Source organism: Miscanthus floridulus, chromosome 14 (genome assembly GCF_019320115.1).
Source record: "Miscanthus floridulus cultivar M001 chromosome 14, ASM1932011v1, whole genome shotgun sequence".
In the NCBI taxonomy this organism is placed as follows: Eukaryota; Viridiplantae; Streptophyta; class Magnoliopsida; order Poales; family Poaceae; genus Miscanthus; species Miscanthus floridulus.
The window spans coordinates 84,755,830-84,778,970 of record NC_089593.1 but is presented as its reverse complement, the minus strand read 5'-3'; the positions used below and the strand labels follow the sequence as shown (position 1 = coordinate 84,778,970).

The window sequence follows — 23,141 nt, the reverse complement described above, 5'->3', positions numbered from 1 at the left end:
TAGACTTTGGATGATCGAGGCCACTAGATGTATCTTTAGAACTGTACTTGTGAAGATTACTTAGATGGACTGACATATTTCCTAGCTGTTGCAGAGAGGGACATGATGAATGGACATAAGTCATCTATGTTGTGCCCATGTGTTGACTATAAGAATGAGAAGCAATACTTGAATTTGTTCTTTGTCCATGCCCACCTAATCATTCAAGGATTCATGGATGATTATAGATATTGGAACAAACATGGATATGGTGGGGATATGGTGCGTGATGAGATGGTGTCAATGACCAAGATCAGGCATAGGATGCTGGTCAGCACGACGATATGGTGAGGAAGGACTTCATGAAACTTATGACGGTGGTGAGGAAGCACCCTTTGGCAATGAGGAACTATGTGATGATGATGTAGTAGAGATTGCTGCCACCCTGTCACTACAGTTGAGAATCTAGAGGAGATGGTACGTGATGCCATTGGCTTTGATGAGTACACTGGTTCAGAGTTCAAGAAGCTGAAACAACTATTGGAAGATATGAAGACACCACTCTATCCGAGCTACAATGAGAGGTAGACAAAGTTGTCCGCTTCACGAAAGCTTCTCCAACTGAAGGCGGCACATAACTGGACTAACAAGGGCTTTAGAGAATTGCTAGAAGTGCTCGGAGATATGTTTCCCGAGCAGAATCAGATACCCAGGACTACATATGAGGCCAAGAAGATTGTCTGATGGGCTTGAAGTTTGAGAAAATTCATGCTTGCAAGAATGACTGCATCATGTTCTGTGGTGACAATACAACCCTCACTGAATGCCCCAAGTGTGGGACCCCTCGTTACAAGCGAAGAATTGAAGAGGGTGATTGTCGATGGTTCTTAACTCCTAAAAATAACCACCAACACTCGCATAAAATCCTAGCATAAAAACACCAAACTTAAACATAGCGTTTTAGAACTAACAATTTCCACAAGTTTTGGTGCTTTGCCATTTGCAGGAGGGCATTTATGGAATACATGGAAAATACATTCAAAATGCGCAAAGAAACATAGCGTAACACCATATTGCGCAAAGCAACATGAGCCCAAGGGGGAGGAGGCCCATTACCAGACAAATCAAGGCCCAAACAAAGAGGAGAATAAGGCCAAAATCCAAATCCAATCACCACCAATTAGCACAAAACCCACACACGCCCACTCTAGAAGACCAAAGAAGACAGCACAACAAAATTGGACTAAAGGTGGCCCACCTAGGGTGCGGCCATGCGGGCGCACCCCTGGTGGCTCGCCTAGGGCCCAACCTTGACCAGGTGCTTTTTGCCGCCTCTCTAAGGTCGGTTGTGGTGGATATCTCCAAAAAATAGCTGAGCAAACCGCCCTTGGGATGCTATAAAAGGAGGGGGAGGCCCTCATTCTAAACAACACACAAGAGCAAGAGCACTCCACCTTTGAGCTCCACTCCAAGGGCTTAGGCCCTAGATAGCTAGTAGAGTAGTAGGGAGAGATGTGAGGGAGAGCTTGGAGAAGCGCTGGACTTGTCAGTGTCTCCCCAACTTGTACCTCAACGAGCATCTTTACTTCAACGGGTTCTCCCGCTAAGTGATTGTTCGTGTTTTCTAGTGTAAGGTCTTTAATTACTTAAACTTTACTCTTACTTGTTTATGGGTTCATCGCCCACCCCATGGTGGATGCTCTAGTAGAGGACTCCTGATAAAGACAGATATTCCTAGCTAACGCTAGAGTAGTAGTCAATAGCGTAGATGTGGTGTCTAGGCTAGAGGCTACCTTCATTTGCCCTATACTCCACGGTTGAGGGGTAGGCGGCAGGTGGTGATAGCCTTGTCCATCCCTTGTAATCCCCCACGTATGGGTACGGCGTAGAGCTACAGGCTAGTATCGCTTGGCAGACTAGGTGTACATCGATGCCCGAAGTTAGCAAGTAGAAGGCAAGTTTATCTATCCTTAGACTCTATCACCGTAGGAATCCTCTCTACCCTCTATCTATTCTACCCTTGTGTTGTCCTTAGACGAACTAGCTAGAAGATTACCTCCATTCTCTGTGGAAAATATGATACCCTAAATACTTCCGAGTGAAGTGCTACAACAGTAATTCCGTGCGCTTGCAGATTATTTCTATTTGTGTTAAGAAATACCAACAAGCATTTCTGGCGCTGTTGCTAGGGAACTATTGCTGTATTTTCTTCAAACCTAGTTCATCCTCATAATCTTTTCTTTTTTTATACAAAAACACAAAACATTTTCACCATGAAAACCACTCCTATCCAATACCGATCTGCTTCAAAGGGCGAGTTCCATGAGCCACCACTTCCACCAAAACCAACCTTTTCATCTGGCAGTGAACTCCACCTTGGCTTGATAGCCATGGTTCGGGCACAACCCTTCTCAGGGAGCGATAGTGAAAACCCCTGCCACCACCTGCATGAGTTTGAGGAGATGTGTTCATGCCTGAGCATCTCAAGCATGATGCAAGAAACTTTAAGGTGGAAATTGTTTCCCTTCTCTCTCATAGGGAAGGTGGAGCAATCGTACACACACTGTAGAAAGTACGAATGGGGACTAGGATGAACTTAAAGACAAGTTTTACGTTGCATTCTTCCCTGTGTCCCGTATCGACTCCAAACCAAAGGCGATCCTCAACTTTGAGTAGTACGAGAAGGAGTCTATAGGTTTAGCCTAGGCTAGGTTTTCAATGTTAATACATGTCGGCCTAGACTTGTCTTTACCTGACAGCATATTGTTGCGATTCTTTTGTTTAGGTATTGACATGGATGCTAACCTATGCCTAGACGTAAGTGTCGGAGGTCATTTTACACACGAAACTATGACGGAACAAGTAGAATTTCTTGAGCACTTCATAGACAAACACTCTTCTTCCGTCATAAGAACTAAATCCCTCCAAGAAAAAGTTACATCGAGTGTTGAGGAGTCCTCACCAGTCGAATCCAAACCTTTAGCATCCTCAGATTTGACTCATGAACCCTCACTCAAGCCATGAACACCGAAGGAAAGATTAATTCACCCTTCGGAGTTTCCTATCGAATTTAAAGATTATGGCAATACCTCAGAATACTTTGGGCACGAAAAGCTTACACTTCCTTCTAAGAAACCTTCCCCCAAAGGCCGAACCATCGAAGGAATGGCTAATGGAAGTGAAACGTTCTTCTAAAGCAATTCGGATTCTTTCACCTTCCACGACTATACCTTGTTCATTAAGGGGGGCTATCGTAGAAGCCCTACACAACCCATGGTCAAGACTAATATCATGTCAAATTTCCTTGAGAAAACCCTTTTGGGCAAAATACCGCTAGTCTTGACCAACAAGCTCTTCAAAAGTCCCACGGGACTAATCTTTGTTTGTTGTGGGATTGTCAGGGCCATGCCAATCACAATTGATGAAATAGAGGTTCACTTGGATTTCCACATCTTTGCCATCCTTGAATTTGAACTTCTTATAGGCTACCCCTTCAAAAAACTTTTTCAAGAAAACCTTCTCATAGGAGCCTTAGTGAAGAGTTTGGGAAAACTACTTTCGCCACATCTAACTCTCACCTAGAAAAATCCAATGGTGAAGCAGCATCCCAATCATGACCAGTTCAAGGAGGTGAAATTCACTTTCCCATTCATTGCACATCCTTATGATATAGAACATTTATCACCACTCTCTCTTGAACCAAAACTTCGTCCCTCTGGCCATCAAAATGTTGTTCTCGACAGTGGTCGAGATTCAACATTGATTCTGCATAATATATCTCTTAAGAAAGAAAACCATTGTGCCATGGTCAATCTCGAAGCACCAACTCTAGAGCTCAAAAAGAATAATTCTAGTAACAAACATGAAGGTTTCTCTTTTGAGACCCCTCGTATTTCATGCTCACTTTTGGAGTCTCTAGAGTTGATCACAGTTAGTGCCACATGCTTCTATGAGGACCACAACCATCTCTTAGTCCTCGTTTACAAACTTTTTAGAAGAATGGTTGTGGATGCATATGTTTATCACAAATATTGCAAATCTCATGGATACACTATGGTACTAACCTTGCAGCTTGAACGAAAATGCTCAATGCTTGGTGGTCAAGCTAGGAACTACACCACTTTCGATAGCTGTAGGAGAAAGTTCCCATGGTCAATCTTGCGACCATAAAATAAAGCACTGCCGGGAGATACTCAGGATTATAATAAAAATATATATATTAATTATAAAAAACACTTTCTTATTAATAAAAGCAAGAACATGTTATTAAGTTAGTATGCACCTTTGGATATTCTTGGTCACTAACCATTTTATGTTGAGATTAAGAAAAACAAGGGGCATACACTGCTAAAAAAAGAGAGGTAATGATGTTAGCTCTACCTTGTTATATAAAAAATGTATATATTATGAAAAAATGATGATGATAAAAGAGAGAGAAAGAGAGAAGGAAGATTCTCCTCTCCAAAAGCCTTTACTTACCACTGCAATCATGCAACCACTGCAGCAACTCCGAAGCTCCAACCACATATGCTGCCGGTAAATATACTTAAGGTAGGCAAAGGTAATGTTCACCAACTCTTTTTACTCATGTTTGTCTCCATATGGATATATCTTGCTCATACAAGCCCATACTTCCCTTGTTTATGATATATGCTCTGGTTTGGATGTATTCACTAGTGGTAAATCCATAGGTTTTTTAAATTAAGCATGGTGCTCAGGTTAAAACGGCCTTCTTTAATCAAAATTTGACATGGTGTGAAATCTTGGTTAACGAACCTTAGAGTTGTTACTTTCATAAACAATAGAAGTAATCTAAAATGGAGATGAATCAAGGCCATGGTTATTCTGCAAAATTTACTTTAGCCTTGTTTGAGTTATGCTAAAAAAATAAAAGTTGGGCAAACAATTAAAAAAATTGCTATAGAAATAATAATAATAAAAAAAGTAATAAATAAAATAATAATAATAAAATGATTTAGGCTCCCGATGTTCAAACCTGTAGAACCCTTGTTATTTTCGCCTTTGTTTCTTTCTGTTTGAATAAAATAGGTACAAGAATAAGTGTGGGGGAGATGATCCACACCAGCATTTAAAATCTCTCCCACGAATGATGCACAACATATCAACAGTTCCAAACTCGGTTTCTGCAACACTACCCTCAACTCCCTACAAAACCTTGAGTTTAAACAAACATAATCTTAATCACTAAAATTAAACTCAATAAACCAACAAATGCCTCTATGCAATTTTATAAACCACACTTCGTTCAAATTTCCAAAAGTGATATGTTCATAATATCTTTAAGATAGAAGCAAGCAAAAAGTTTGTTCCTCATACATACACTTATACTTGTGGGAAAATATTCTAATAGGACAATCATGTTGACTAAGTTGTTGTGAGGTGTGATATAGTTCTAACTTAGAAATCCTACCATTTCTATTCAAAGGTACTTGGAGAATTTGTTTTTGATAAAAGTGTTATAAAACCATAGTATCACATACTCCTCAATTGGTGAACAATTCCTACCCAAGCCCAATGTGACATCTTTCAAGTTTCAAGCCTTCCACATATGTTGCTTATTGTTGTGTTGAGTTTGGTCAAGTCTTATTGACCCTTGTTGAGAGATCTATCATGCTCCCAAGATTAAGATGATGTACTCTCCACATACACGTGCTGCTCCTACACTGGGAGTATGCAAAAACATGCTTCCATTTAGATCCACTAAAAATTCTGCTCCTACACTAGAGGTAGACAAAAATATGTTTGTTAGAAAAATACTCCATGTTCTAAAAAGATAATGATCTCTCCTTGAATATGTGGTTTAGAAGAAAAAACATGGGCGATGAAAAAAGCTTAAAAAATTGGACACATGAAGGTCCAAATATAAAAAAAATATGGACACATGAAGGTCCAAGTACAAAAGAAAAAAAATGATGAGCACATGAAGGCTCATGTATTGAAAAGAGAAGGAAGAAAGATAGTCATGTTTCAAAATAATAAGTTATAGAGAGAGATCATATCTACAAAAGGAGTATAGTTTTAGTTTACCTTTTTCCACACATATGCACATCTTGATCTGAGAGTATGGCACTTCTCTCCTTGAATCCTTGATTTGACTTTACAACATATGCAATACAAGTATGCTATATTGTTTATCCCTACCTAAAGCTCCACATAAACCTTTTTAGAAGTAGGAGAAAACAAAAGAAGGCAAAACATTGATATGCCTTGGTAAGGATTTATACACCATTAAGTGATTTGAGAGTGCCATTTGAGGAGTATAAAGTGAACTATGCTTTTTTCTTGAGAAAAACTTTCAAAACTCCAAGTGCTAACATGTGAAATTGGGAAGATGATTTTATTTCGAGAACTGTTCCACTTTTCAACAACCCAAGGAAACATGTTAGCTAAAGCCACAATTCCCACTTGTGTAAAGAATGTGTTGGAATAACTTTCATGTATAGCTATATATCTCAGGATGTTATGCTCATGATTACTTTTATCCCTAAGCTTACAGACACCAAATTTAGACATAGGGCTTTAGAACTAACAATTTCCACAAGTTTTGGTGCTTTGCCATTTGCAGGAGGGCATTTATGGAATACATGGAAAATACATTCAAAATGCGCAATGAAACATAGCGTAACACCATATTGTGCAAAGCAACATGAGCCCAATGGGGAGCAGGCCCATTGCTAGACAAATCAGGGCTCAGACAAAGAGGAGAATAAGGCCAATACCCAAATCCAATCACCACCAATCAACACAAAACCCACACAGGTCCACTCTAGAAGACCAAAGAAGACCACACAACAAAATTGGACTCAAGGTGGCTCACCTAGGGTGTGGCCGCATCCATGGTGTGGGTGCACCCCTGGTGGCTCACCTAGGGCCCAACCTTGACTAGGTGCTTCTTACCACCTCTCTAAGGTGGGTTGCGGTGGATATCTCCTAAAATAGCTGAGCAAACCAGCCTTGGGATGCTATAAAAGGAGGAGGGAGGTCCCCATTCTAAACAACACACAAGAGCAAGAGCACTCCACCTTTGAGCTCCACTCTAAGAGTTTTAGCCCTAGATAGCTAGTAGAGTAGTAGGGAGAGATGTGAGGGAGAGCTTGGGGAAGAGTCGGACTTGTCGGGGTGTCCCCAACTTGTACCTCGACGAGGATCTTTACTTCAACAGGTTCTCCTACTAATTGAGTGTTCGTGTTTTCTATAGTGTAAAGACTTTGATTAGTTAAACTTTACTCTTACTTGTTTGTAGGTTCGTCGTCCGTCCCCATGGCGGATGCTCTAGTAGAGGACTCCTGATAAAGACGGATGTTCTAGCTAACACTAGAGTAGTAGTCGATAGCGTAGACATGGTGTCTAGGCTAGAGGCTACCTTTGTTTGCCCTGTACTCTATAGTTGAGGGGTAGGCGGTAGGTGGTGACAGCCCTATCCATCTCTTGTAATCCCTCATGTCCGAGTACAACATAGAGCTATAGGCCGGTATCGCTTGGTAGACCAGGTGTACGTCGATGCCCAAAGGAAGCAAGTAGAAGCCAAGTTTATCTATCCTTAAACTCTATCACCATAGGATCCTCTCTACCATATACCTAATCTACCATTGTGTTGTCCTAGGACAAACTAGCTAGAAGATTACCTCTATTCCCTATGGAAAATATGATACCCTGAATGCTTCTGGGTGAAGTGCTACAACAGTAATTCTGTGTGCTTGCGGATTATTTCTGTTTGTGTTAAGCAATACGAACAGTGATGACGGCGAGGAGACGCAGCATAGAGTTTCTAGGAAGGTTGCTTGGTACTTCCCTATAATTCCTCACATGAAATGTTTGATTGCGACCTCCAAGGATGCATGACTATTGAGCTAGCACTCGAATGGGCGGATGGCTCATGATTAGATACGGCACCCAGCAGATGGTATTCAGTGGTGGGTCATTGATTTCAAGAATAAAACTTTTGCTGATGAGCCAAGGAATCTTTGGTTTGCACTCAGCACAGATGGCATGAACCCATTTGGTAACATGAGTAGCTCACATAGTGTCTAGCCTATGCTGTTAACTATCTACAACCTTCCCCCATGGCTGTGTAGCAAGAGGAGGTACATGATGATGTTAGTTTTGATCTCTGGTCCGTGTCAACCAGGTGTTAACATCGACGTGTATCTGAGGCCACTTATTGATGATTTGAAGGAACTTTGGAAATAAGAGGGTATCAGGGTGTACGATGGGTTTAGGAAAGAATATTTCAACTTACGTGTCATGCTCTTCACCACTATCACTGATATTCTAGGACCTCGTAACGTGTCTAGGAAGAGCAAAGGAGAAAAGGATTGCATTCAGTGCTTAGATGACACGGAGACTGTTAGGCTGAATAACTCAAAGAAAAGGGTTTATGTAAGGCACCGACGTTTCCTTCCTAAGTTTCATCCATACCAGGAGATGAAATGTCAGTTTGATGGCAGGAGGGAGACAGGATCTGCACTAAGGCATTTCAGCGAGGAATAGGTCTATGACTAGGTGGTAAAGGATACCACACCTACAGTTGACCCAGAGAGCACTGTCCTTGGAAAGCGAAAGCACAATGCAAAAGCAAAGAGTGTCGTTAAGAAGAGGTGGAAGAAAATGTCAATCCTATGGGAACTACTTTACTGGAAACACATAGTTGTCCGCCACAGCATCGATCTCATGCACATGAAAAAGAATGTCTATGGGAGTTTGCTTGGGAGACTCATGAATGACAAATGGAAAACTAAGGACCATGCAAAAGCAAGAGCTGACCTAGAGGAATTGGACATAAGGCCCGAGCTCTGTCCTAATGGTATCAGTGCCCAGCCACCTCTATCTGGAATAAACCTAACTTGAGAAGAGAAGCAGGAATTGTGCGACTTCTTTCATAGTGTCAAACTTCCCTCTAGATACGCAGCCAACATCTAAAAACTTGTGCTGCAAGAGAAAACAAAATGCTTTGCATGAAGGCTCATGATTGCGATGTCATGCTCACAATGATGCTTGTAGTTGGTATCTAAAACATATTGCCAGAAAAAACCCAAAAGGCAATCATGATCCTCTGCTTTTTCTTTAATGCAATCTCTCAGAAGGTCATTGGTGAACAATCACTGGACGATCTTGAAAAGAACATGTGTGAGATGATGTGTCTCCTTAAGGCTTACTTCCTGCTGACTTTCTTTCATATAATTGTCCATCTCATTGTACATTTGGTTAAGGAGATCAGGTATCTTGGACCGATGTTCCTCCACCACATGTATCCCTATGAGAGATTTATGAGTATTCTGAATAGGTATATGCCAAGAGTCAGGTCCATCCTAAGGTAAGCATGGCACAGTGCTATTCTACTGAGGTGGTGGTCGACTAGTGCCTCTATTACATGGACCCCACTAATCCAATCGACATCTCCAAGTCTTTCCCTAAGGGAAGGCTAGCGGGTAGAGGGTGTGTTGGGGAGAAGCAAATTACTCCAGATGCAGATGCCTTTGAACGAGCCCACTTTCTAGTGTTGCAGCACATAGCAGAGGTGGAACCTTACATCAACATATGAAGATGTTGAGGCAACAAAACCTACACCGGGGCGAAGCTTGGTTAGCAAGGGCACATATGAGTGGGTTCAACATCTGGTTTAGAGATCAACTTGGTAGTTCAAGCTCTTGCATAGACAAAAGGCTTTGAAAGCTGGCAAAGGGCCCTTTCTTCACAGTCACAATTTATCAAGGCTATGACATAAATGGATACACCTTTTACACCATTGATCAAGACAAGAAAAGCGTGTACCAAAACTATGCTATTTGTGTAGATGCATTTGATAGGAAGATGCAGAAGACAGCGTACTATGGTCAGATTGAAGAGATATGGGAACTCTCGTATCCAGGCTTCAAGGTGCCCATTTTTTTTGTGTCGATGGGTTTAGGGAAGTTAGGGTGTCATGAAAGACAAGTATGGCTTCACTACCATTGCCCTTGAATAAGTTGCGTATAGGGAAGAGCCATTTGTAGTCGCAAGTCAGCTTTCCCAAGTCTTCTATGTGCGTGACACTAGAAATAAGAAACGACCAGTGGTTCTCCCGGGGAAAAAGCGGGTTGTCAGACTTAAAAATCCAGTGGACAAGAAAGAGTTCAATCAATCCAATGAAGTCCCTCCTTTGGATACTTCCATCCTCCCTGTGATTTTCGTGAGCGAGCTAACTCCATACCTAAGAGATGGTCGTAAAGAGGATGCCCCTATGGCAAAAAGACATAAAAAATGGCAAGTACGCAAAAAATGATGCTCATGTGAGTGATTCCAAGAGACTTCATTAGTTTTCAATAGCATGCTGCTACCTTTAGTTTTGCATAGCAAGTTTGTTGAACTTAGCTTATTTATGCAGGATAGGAGCTGGAGGTCAGAGAGATAGGAGGCAACTCTAAAATGTCAGTTCTAAGAGATAGGAGCTTTCTGGTGTAAATTTTAAAAACTTAATTTGCTTGTAGTGTTATACCCACAGCCCCTTGTAATGTGTGTGGTACCTTGTGGATGTATGCTGAAATTTGCTTATCAATACTACTTCATTTGATCTCTCATGACATGCATAGGGTATATATGCTGCTGGAATTTGATGTGTCATATCAGGACACAAATGAGCAACACACATAATCATCCATTCATATCACAGGAGCAACATATGAGCAGCATATGAGCATATCAGCATATGAGCAGCATATGAGCATCCAGTAACACACTTATGAGCAACACACATATATATAGCTAATTAACATGTATTTGGTCGTATATATCACCAGCGGCATCATGTGACTGCTATGGTTATCGCAGCAACACACATAGGCACCACATATAACATATATATACATAGATAGAAACATAAGGTCATCAGGCCGGTGTCCATACAGCATGCATATCACCACACAGTACATATATAGCTAACTTAAGGTGTCCATACAAATGCATATACTTAATAACTTAAGGGCATCACTGCTCTAGGTCATGTTTAGCACTTCTCAACCATGATCAGTTGATCTTCTTAGGCAGGACATCCTCCACCTTCTTGAGGAGCTCCTCCACCTTCTGAGACATGCCCACCAGCAGGACACCAAAGGCGTCCATTTTCGTAGCTCCCTTCTCCTTCTCAACTAGCTTCTTCTTCAATTCTTTGATTTCCTCAGCCTGATTGTTCTACAACTCCTTGACGTCGTCAAACGTCCAGAGAATAGTGGTGAGCTTTTCCTATAGTGGTTTCATAACCACTGCCTCTAGGGCCTCATTCATGGTACTTGCAGGGACCTCAAAAGATCGAGCGTACATATATGCACAGAAACAGTTATAGGTAGGTGTCAATAAGAGTACCTCATCAATAAGAGCACTATGAAACTAAAAGATGCACAATATATATAGGCTTCAAATCATTCCTCTAAGATGCAATGCTACAAAACGTGAACTGTATGTCAACTGAAACAAAACATTCCTCTAAAATTTATTTCAATAAAACTAAAAGCTGATACACAATATACATCATTGATAGAATTACCAAGAAGTCAAATTGAGTAACTTTAAAAGCATCAAGATTCACAAACAACCAAAATGGTTATAGAGTAGGACAACTATCCAAAATTTGGTCTCTTTAACTTATAGCTGATGCAAATCACAATAGTTAACAACTATATCAGCTACTTAAAATAGCAAAAACTATCACCTCATTACATAGGTCTGTAGCATCATTAGAAGCATTTAGCATGACCTACTTGCTACTTAACTAAGAAGATAAGCGGTAGGCATGTAAAAACTAATAATCTTCTTGAAGGAAAGGAAACAAACTTCAAGCATAGCAGAGCAAACACAATAGAGAGCACAAGCATAGCAGCCTCATATCCACCAGCACCTAGGCAGTGACATGCATGTTCACAATAAATTTATCACAAACATATCAGAAGAATCAAAACCTGGCTGTGTTTGGAGCTTGAACTGCCAACTTGGCCGCATTTCATGCCGGTGCAGAGCCATAAACGGCACATCTCGTTTCCCTCAAAGCAGTGGCTGCACTTCCCCACCACTAGTTCGCTATTCGATGAGGTATCCACCTCTGGCGCCGCCGGCTTCTTCTCCTTCCTCCGCGCTGCCACCAGCTTCTTCATCGCCGTCCTCACCGCCACCGAGGAAGAGCGCGTGGCCTTATTCTTCACCGCCACTAATGAGGCGGGCATGGCCTTCTTCCCAGATGTCGTCCCATAGTTCTTCTTGAACCCCAGCGGGGCGGCCAGGACGGCCTCCTTCTTCACTAACCTCGGTGCAGGTGAAGAGCAAGGGGCGAACCTCCTAGTGTGTGGGTCCCTCTGGCTCCACCACTTCTCTAGCCTTGTCATCTTGATGGCTGCAGTGGCAGGGGAGGCGAGAGGAGTGGAGGCGGCTGCGGCGGCGGGGGAGACGAGTGGAGTGGAGGCGGGGAAGGCAAAGCCGAGTGAATGCGAGTGAACGGTGGCGGCAGTTTTTTAGTTGATCGAGTGGACGTGGCAGTAGGTGAAGGGACACGACAATTCAATCTGTTGAGGCGAGAGAAGCTACTACAGACACGTCTTGGCTACACGCGTCTGCAGTAACAAATACTACAGACACGTATTAGCAACACGCGCTGTAGAAAAGAATTACTACAGACGCGTTTTAGCAACACGCGTCTATAGGAATTAATAAATATGTATTTTCTATATCACAAAAACACAAAGTAAATGTATATAATAATTTTTGTTGTTCTATACTTGTATAAATAATATATATTAAAAAAATTGCTAATATATATAGGATTCTATATTTTCTTCTTTACAAAAAATACAAAATACATTTCAAAATTTGATAATTTGAATTTCAAATCTTTGAGTAGAATTTTAGTACAGTAAATGATCTAAAATGGAAATGTTGCAAACATCAAAGTTGTAGAACTCATCAAGATCTACAACTTTTATTTTGGAAAACTTTTCATGTGACTTTGTTTTATCAATTGAAAATTTGAGTTTCAAGAAATAGCAACTTCAAACAAAATTTTGAAATACCAAATGATTTCAGATGAAAAAGTCATGAACATGAAAACTGTAGAGCTTCTCAAGATCTACAACTTTTATTTTGGTCCTCTTTTCATGTGACCTTGTTTGAATAATTCAAAATTTGAATATAAAAATGATAGCTTCAAACAAGATTTTGAAACACCAAATGATTTCAGCTGAAAAAATCATGAGCATGGAAGTTGTAGAGCACCTCAAGATCTACAACTTTTATTTTGGTCATCTTTTCATGTGACTTTGTTTGAACAATTTAAATTTTGAATTTAAAGAAATGGCAACTTCAAACAACATTTTGAAACATCAAATGATTTCATCTGAAAAACTCATGAACAATAAAGTTGTAGAACTCATCAAGATCTACAACTTTTATTTGGTCATTTGTTGATCCAATAAAGTGATAGTAACATTGTTCATTAATTTTACATATCTCTCATATGGTTTCATAAACTATAAGAGAGATATGTAAATTTTGTGAACAATGTTACTACCACTTTGTCGAATGAATAAATGACCAAAATAAAAGTTATAGATCTTGATCAGTTCTACAACTTTTATGTTCATGACTTTTTCAGCTGAAAACATTTACTGCTTCAAAATGTTGAATGAAGTTGCCATTTCTTGAAATTCAAATTTTCAATTAATAAAACAAAGTCACATGAAAAGATGACAAAAATAATAGCTATAAGAACACAATAAATTGATAGAGCATGACTTTACAAAATTTTAGGAAAAAATCATCAAATTTGAAGTTAGTACGATGGAGAAAGACTAGTTACAAGTTTTATCCAGAGATTAAAAAGAGAAATCATACTTATTCATCAATCTTTCAATCAATTTAATAGCCACTGACCCTATTTTACCAATTAAAACCACTTCTTGTTTGAACTCCTTACATGGCGCAATGGAAACACACTTACTTCTGGACCCAGAGGTCTCAAGTTCGATCCTTGGTTGGGACATAATTTTTTGCGACTTTTTTTATTACTACAGACGCGTCTTTGCTACATGCGTAGACTCATCTTGGATACATGTGTCTGTAGTATTTAATTAGTATAGACGATTCTTAAGAACACGCGTAGCAGGAATTCTTTTGTGAATAAAATACTACAGGGTGCAAGTCAAGCTTCATCAAGCCATGCTGGTCCTAGGGGAACCAGGGCAAGGACAGGGAGGCTACAACACCAAAATAAGAGGTTCCAGATAAACATTACCATCATCATCATTTTCCTTACAACCATCATCCTTAAAAAGAGAAATCACTTGAACCATTAAACTGACATTACCATCATCATCATTTTCCTTACAAACACACCAAAATAAGGGGTTCCAGATAACATATCAGTGCCAAATTGACTACTACTACCACATTCATTTAACAGCCATCATGCCATCTTTACATTACCCAACATGGCTACCAACATGATCACAACACACACACACATAGAAAGATTTCAAGGCACCTATTCTTCTTCTTCTTTATCTTTGCTTCCAATGCTGCCAACTGCTCATCCTTGGCCTGCAACTCCTTAACCTTGTCCTCCAACTCCCTGTCCTTGGCCTACAACTCCTTCTCCTTGGCGTCCAGCTCTTCATCCTTCTTTAGGAGCTCCTTCTATAAGAAGTGGTTCATATTCTCAACATCCAGACCATGCTGCATTGTACTGTCCATGACTTCATTAGCAACACCACGATTCCTCTCCTTCTTCAGCGCCCAAATAGCATTTCGAAGGTCTTGCAGTAACTCCTTCATGAAATCTAATGATTCTAGGTCCGCCCAAACATAGAACCCACAGTCCTCCGCAGTCTACAACTTCACCACATTCTTGCCACATCGAAGATAGCAAGGAATATCAACCAAATTGGGGATTTCATGAAAATCTTACCCTAGACTTCTGGCACCTGTAGTACCTATGGCCTGGCTACCCGTTACTCCATGAGATCCACCTACAAGTGCCTTCATCTTGCAGTAGCATTCTACCGAGGCTCATACGCAAGAGGCAAAATGTGGTAGGGCACCAACGAACCCTGACCGTTGTAGCCACCACCACCTTGGCCGCTTGAAGCGGACCACCGAGATGAACACGCACTTGACTTACTAATATGAGCAGCAGGTGACGGTAAAGAACTTGCGCGTGACTCCTATAGCGGTGCTGTCGTAACACTCACCTCCAACCCTAATCATCGGTGCGGAACCTATCGGTCGGAGAGGGACAGAGACAGGGGAGGGCATGTGGGACAGGGACAGAGACAGGGGAGGTGTACTTGGGGGGAGGCATGACTCCGATAGGTGGGGTTCAACAAGTCTGCCCCTTCATCCCTTCTGTTATGCAGGACCATACGCCAACGTGTCAAAACCACAACGTACGATAGTGTTATGTTTTTAAAAATTAAAACTGTGCTATGATCGAACTCACGATCATAGCACAATGGTAACACACTTACTTCTAGAACCAGAGGTCTTGGGTTCGATCCTTGGGTGGGACACATTTTTTGTGGCTTTTTTTATTACTACAGACATGTCTTGGCTACACGCGTCTATAGTAAAAAAATTGTTTTTGCTTGCCCTTTATTTCCAAAGTCCTCACTAGCAAGGGAAATCGTCCCCTTTCTTTTTGCATCCGCATCCGCATCTGACCGCCTCCGTGATTCTAGGGTTCCACCCACGCCGCCGTTCAACGCCGCCGTTGTCGCATCCCACCGCTGCCTGCCATCCACACGCCGTCGTCCATGCGCCACCACCGTTCACCCGCCTCCTCCTCTGTCTCCAACGCTAGCCACCGTAGTCCGCCAAGGTCCAAGCTGCCTTCGTCTCTGACGTTGTCCGCCAAGGACCAAGGAGTAGGCACCCGTCAATGGTGAAGGTGTAGGGCCAGTGGAGGACCAACATCCCTTCCTCGACCTTGAGGTCTTCGCCTGCCCCCACCACTGTGCCAAGCTCGTCGCCGCAGGTACCAGTCTTCTTTCCCGCTTTTCTTTGGTCTTTTCAGGTCAATTGATTGATGGAAATATCTTAGTTTATGCTTGCTTGGATCTTATCTTGTTGTGTGCTTAGTTTGTGCTTGTTGTGTGCTCCCTGCCAGAGAGAATGTAGCCTAAAACTATAGCTCTAAAATTGTAGATTTGAACACTTGCTCTAGAGCTATAGAATATTGAGATGTCGGTGTTGTCATACTATGCTTATGCTTGTTAGTTCTTTTTCCACTCTTTGTGAAGATAACATGTGTTGTGATACTATCCTTATGCTTGATGATCAGTATAAAATAGCCATTACATGTGTTGCTTGTAAATGAATTTAGATGTTCTGTCCCTGATCTAATTACATGTGTTGATCGGTACCTCTATGAGTGTTCTGTACCTCATGTTTGGTGAACACTTGTTCTAGACTAAAGTTAGCTGAACTTTAGATGTTGAACACTTCCTCTAGACTTGAAAACATTGAGTGTTCTACTCTAGTACTAGTCTAAGTTAGCTGAAGATGGATAGCCTACATGCCTACACTATCCTAGCTATGCCTACAATTTCAACAAGTACCTAAAAATGGATATCCTACTAGGTCCATATTTTTTAGTTGTAGGGCTAGCCTAACTTTGAATAGCTGACTACTACAATGTTGTTATCTATGTGTGTTGTCATAGGCAGCCACTGAATTTTAGTGCAACTACTTTTCTATAGCTACACAATGAGCTTCAACTTCTACTGCATATTTTCTTTATAGATGAACAATAGCTGTAGGTGTGTTGTCATTAGAAACACTGCTTATAATACTATTATCTATTCTGAATTGTACATGATCTCATGACATTTCAAACTTTGCCTAAACTATTCTTGGTGCTATTTTCACTGCATGTCAAACATGGATATGCGGTGCTCTAAAAGGTGTCTGCGCTGCTAGCTGTTGACTACTGTTAGTTTCCTATCAGAATGGTAAGATGCAGCTTTGTGATATACTAACACTACTTACGGTTACATGGCAGCGCTCTATCATGTTCACTAAAAACCTTACTCACCTTTGTTTGATAGGTGTCTAATCATGCATCTATGGCATCATCATTAAATGAAGATGAAAAACTAATTAACACTGGAGAGGAGGGACACAGTAGAGATGCTAATGAAGAGGAGGAAGAGAGATGCTAATGCAAGGGACTAAGAGAGAGATGCTAATACAGAGGCGTAGCAATCTAAACCTCCTCGTGGACCTCGGAGAAGAAAGAGGACAGTCACTCGATGACTAGAAGACAAGCTAGTAGTCACGGAGCTCACTCTGGCAGGGATTCCCACAAAGAAGAGGGTCTAGATAAGAATGAGGAGGTTGGATGGTCTGATTGCTAGACAAAGGATCTCCTTGGTCCTGCCTTCATTCAATTCACTAAGTGAAGAAGACAAGGTAACTTTATTTGATGAGTGTGTCCAGCCTTGGTTGGAGTTTCTAGAAGCATTGAAGGCTATTACGTGTAAGAAGACAATGCAGATGGTAGCCAAATGTTGGAGAACCCACAAAAGCGACCTTACATGATTTCATCAACAAAGGGTTGGATGCCACGTTGAAGCACACATACATTTCGAAAGAAGATTGGACAAACTTTTTGAAACTGAAGGACAGCGAAGAAGCAAAGGCAGCAAGTGAGAAATACAAGAAGCTTCGAGAGAGGAACTTGCATGACCACTGTCTAGGGACAGCAGGGTATGATAGGAAAGCCATAAAGTGAGAGTAGGAGGATAGGGAGTTAGCCGCCCAAGGCATCAGTAATCCTTGGGACAAGTTTCCAAGTGGCCACCCAAGGAATTGGCTGTGTGCATGGAGTACTTTGGTTAAGTTAGAAGGAAGCGCTAGGATTCGTTGGTTGAAAGATGCAGCTAAAAGTGTATCTAAGCAAATTATAGAGAAGCAAGGAGCCCTTGAGTCTTTAGGGCTCACTTTGGTTAGGGAAAAGGATGTGCTCACAGAGGTCTTGGCCAGCCCAGAACAGACAAGGCGCGTGCGTGGTGTGTCTAGTTACAGTGGTTGGAAGCATTGGTCGGACTACGCCGGCATGTACAAAAAGAGGAAGCAATCAAGAAGTGATGTGGATGTGGAAGCCATCAAAGAAGTTAGAAACCAAGTGATAGAAGAATTTGCTAAGAAGATCACACATGATATCATGGCCATGATGCATGACCAAGGAGTGCATTTCAAGTTGCCTTCCAACACCTCTAGCCCTATAGGTGGTCGGAAGAGCAGCTGTGCCTCAGCCTCAGATGCAGTCGAGAAAGACTACTTCGACGGACTTGAAGCAACTCCAGATCTAGATACTATGGACCTTCTAATAGAGCCAACATTGTGTACCCTTGTAATCAACCCTAGAGGTTATCAGATGGAGGTAGCAAGGGGTCGGGTGTTCCCACAGCAAAGTGAGCTATGTTCACAACCAATACAGGAACATTATGCCATTGTACATATTGATTATGTATATCCTGAACATGAGGACAGACCACTGAGTCCGTGCCCAAGTGATGAGGTAAGAACTCTTGGACATACTCTATACAAGAGGGTCCAGTGGAGGAGAGGCCATCTTGTGGTATCACCAAAGGTGCTCTCTTCTCCAAAATCAACAAGACCTCCACTGCCTAGGGGCTCCAAAAGCAATCTAAAGGGCATTGTGGTAGGCTATGAGAAGGCGAAGAATACCTCTAAGAGTGCAACTATTGAGAAGGCAAAGAGTGGCACTACTGTAGAAAAGAGTGCTTCAAAGGAGACTGTGGCAGTGCCAAAGCCAGCGCTGAAGCCAGCTAAGTCCACAACTGCTCCAGCTAACCCACCAACACACCCTAGAGCAGCTAAGAGTGACAGCAAACTAGAGCAGCAGGTGGGTGCCAAGCAGCAAAAGGTGGAGAAACCCACCAAATCATCTAAGAGTGCCCGTGTGGGTTCTGTATGGACACAGGCCAACACCAAGTTCAAATTTGGAGAGCCGTTCCTATCAGAAACAGAGCTTGAGAAGGCAGGACCTGGGTGTGTTGCTCTTCATGCTTGGTACATGAAAGAATGTGAAGAGCAAAGGAAAGCCAGGATGGTTGTTGTGATCAAGTGCCAGCATTTTTGCATGATGCAGAATCTGAGCCTTTCATTGTGGGATTAGATGACTTGTTTGACCTCTTCAAACTTGATGTATTGGATGTAGAACTTCTTCACTACTTGACACTGTAAGTACAATTTCATCTATTTTCTAAACTTGTTTATTTTTAGCTAGGGATGCTCTTCATATATTTCCTTGCTAAATTGCTTTTGTATACTTATTTATTCCTAGATGCCTGATTGTAGAAGCTAGGGCCACATCTGTGTCAGTTGGCCTTCTTGATCTAGATCCACTATCAATAAAGACTATGAACACTGATAGAGGTTATAGCGTGGTGTATCTAGAATATGTGCATAACTGTGGTGGGCACTAGATCGCTATTATCATCATTCCAAAGTGGCAGAAGGTGATGTACCTCGACTCCAATAGAGGCAGGAAGTCAGATTTGAGTCCGTTGAAATCTATGATAGATGAGTGAGTATTTTCTAACCTACTATTGACTCATGTATTTCTTTCTTAATTATGTTATTGGAAGTAAAAAATTGATAACAACTCATGTATGTGTAGGGCTTTTGGCAATTTCCAACCAAGGCCAAAGAAAGGGCAGAAAAAATTGAAGTTGGCCCATGCCACCAAAATTCTAGTAAGTAGTGCTTCACTTTTAATTGTGAAGTAGTGTTTCAATTCAATTATTAACCATGTGTTTTCATATGTTCGCAGTGCCAGCAGCAAGGTCTGGACCACACACATGTGGGTTCTATGCGGCCCACAACTTGATGCTTGCGATGGGACAGGCCAATTTGGATGATCCTTAGGTATGATTGCAAATATATATGTATTTATTAGTGCCCAGCTGTTGTGATCTACTAGTAATTTTGTTGCTGCTAGAATGCCTTGATCCTCTCTTGTGGTCATATATCTGCTGTTGTGATCTTCTATGATCCTTTTGTAGACTGTGGCTGGCTTATATATATTTACTAGTATTTTTTTTGTACTGTTGATGTCATATATATATATATATATATATATATATATATATATATATATATATATATATATTGTCATCTCTTATTGTGCAGCTTCATTTTATGGATGATGGCTATACACATGTGCAACTTCATCTTATGACTATCTTTCTTTGTCTTAGGAATTTGAAGGGCTGGCCACTACAATCAACATGGAGTATGTTAGAGAGAAGATCATCTTGTTTATTGTGTCGCAGATCAGCGATGAAAAAGGTGAGTTTCATTGTGCAAATATACCATCACTACTACAGTCAGATATTTCACAGCCACATCGTAACCCCCATCGTAGCCGCATTTTGGCCTTGGTAGTAAGCTATCGGTAGTGATGGTCATAGCCCTCACCGTCAAAATCTAAGACCAATTACGATGTATACTACACCGTTGTATTGGCTTATGATCCATCCGTGATAAGGTCCTTACATTCGTCACATTGGAGCAAGACCCGTCTGTGGGTATACACTAACACCGCCGCATTGGCAAACGATCCATCTATGTGGAGGCTAGCATCACTGTCATGTGGGCACATCAACCGCTTGTGTAGTGGTCGCCAGCATCGTCGCCTTGTACTTCGACCCGACTGTCTATGGTGCAGCTTCGCTGTCGCTTCGACGGCCGAGACATCTATAGAGGTAAACATCACCATCGCTTCAACATATGAACTGTCAGTACAAAGGTCATGGTCATCGTCGCCTTGCACCATGATCCGCCTTTGATGATCGTTTAGTCAGTGTTGGGTTACTAAACGATTCGGCAGTGATACACTTTTATCCCTGCCACATAATCCATATAGCGACGGTGTTGGACGTTTGCACCACCAACGGCGGTGGTGATAACAATACAATAAACGACCCTTAATAGCTTACTAGACACAAAGCATACAAATATAATCATTGCATCCATAAACCATGTTCTTACAATAACAATGGACGCTTACCATAATATCTTTCTCAACTGATGTCCTAACACAAGCGGTACATAGATTGCAAACTAAAGGTACTGATCTCTACAGACTTATATAACGAAACAACGTAGCTATGCTCCTCCTATGTGGCACTCCTACTTGCTAGGCAAAAATGAATATAATTAATGCATCCTTCGAATTGGTAGGCAATGCACCATGGAACCCCTCTTCTTCCTCCTAGCCAATGCAGGAAAATTGTTTAAAAGCACTTAGACTCCACCTACACAAAGCAGCATAATTAATAATATTCAGCACACCATTCCTTTAGTTACAAAGTCCAAATTGGCCTATATATAGAATCAAAACAACTACTTACCTGAACAAAGGCATGACATAATTATAACAAAATACAACATATGCACCTTTACTATTCTGCTAATGACTCCATGAATAAGGGAACATAAGGAAGATAGTGAGGTCCACCGCTCATACATAATAGTTTCCAGGTACTTCTAGGATAGTCGATGGCTCGCGCAGGGAGGAAATGAACTTTACTGTGGTTCATATCATATGCAAGCAGTGTTTTGTCCTCCCAACAAGGAAAACCAAATTCTATTCTAGATGAACTACAATCACTCTATAGGCCGCATCACAAACCTCGGTACCAATTTCAATATTCTTCTTTCCAAATAGCTCCAGCGTGGTCACCTTATGCTTCAATATCCATTTACTAGTACAATAATCTCCAAGGATCTAGATTGAAAGCTCATACCTATTCAAAGTATCAATAGTACATAAACACAACTAACCCTGAGCTTCATGGATGGAGATTGCATCACCAGTTGGCCTATGAATTTTCCTCCATGTCTTTCCCTCCATATCAACATCAACTATCTAGGTGAACTCCAGCATGTGTACTAAACCATTAACAAACACACCTTTTCCATATGTGGATACTACAATACCCTCGCCCTATTCAGATTCTTTAAAGATCCATGCTCTAGTTTTAGATGAGTAGATGTTGACACCAAAGAAGTCATCATTGTTGATCCCATATTCAAACACATGGAAGTGCGAGGAGACTATCGGATCGAACCCCAAGCAGGCTAAACCACATGAATGGTTGCTACCTGGCAATAGCAACCATTTCTTAGTCATCGGATTGTAGACAACGTAGCAAAACCCAGAGTACCAGCATAGGATGAGGCCCCGGGAGCAAACTGAGATCACGACATCTTGAATGGGGAAGGGCAAGAAGGACAAGGAGGGGTATTCACCGTTGACGCTGGTGAAGTTGTGTTTGCATTTCTAGCTGCGGTAGAAGAATCCAGCGAGAATCTAGGCAACTCCTTATGGTACTCGGATCCTGAGATGAGGCTATTCCTAGAGCGATAGACACACTTGTAGCTGCACAAGGAGCGGGCGGTGAGGCGACTGAGGAAGAGGACCAAGACATGGTCTGTGAGGATGGTCGCTTCGTTCCTCTTATTGGGGGCCTCCTCCTCCGTCTTGACGAGGATCTGGTGGAGCGGGGATGGTGATGGAAGTGGCGGCACTATCGCCTAAATCAGAGAAGGAGTGACTATGGGGATGTGTTTGTGATCTCGTTAATAATCAGATGGAAGCTTCATTCGTACTCAAATGAGTGAAGAAGGGAATAAAAATCCAAGAACAATGCATAAGGGAAGTGTGAAAGCATTACCATTGCCTTTGGATCTTGCGGCATTGAGCTCGAGCAGCGACGGCGGTGATGAGTAACAGCCTGGTCACTAGTGGATCTGTGCTATCTACCTGTCGGTGAGGCGTACCGACGTGGAGCACTAGCTTGTCGGTGGTGACTGGCGGCTTGCACGCCGCTAAGTAGGGGCGGTCGCGCTGTTCGGCACTAGGGACCAGGGGCGGTGATGAGGAATAGCAACACTAAGGAGGAGAAAGGTACAGTGGGGAGCATCCTTTGTAAGGAACTATATCAGATGCGGGAATGCAAATTTCTGCAAAACTTTGTAAATACGCGTGGGAGTGACGCGTAGGACTCGCGCGTGGGCTTGGAAATTGATGAAAGTGGCGGTGAAGGCTACCAGCGGTGGTGATTAGGAGATGTTAGAACCTACTAATGATGGAT

General features: G+C 41.8%; 1 pseudogene; it reads left to right on the top strand.

Annotated features, from left to right (window-relative positions):
• Positions 1-12,354: 12,354 nt before the first annotated feature.
• On the top strand, positions 12,355-19,571 carry LOC136503897 (uncharacterized; annotated as a pseudogene).
• Positions 19,572-23,141: the final 3,570 nt, after the last annotated feature.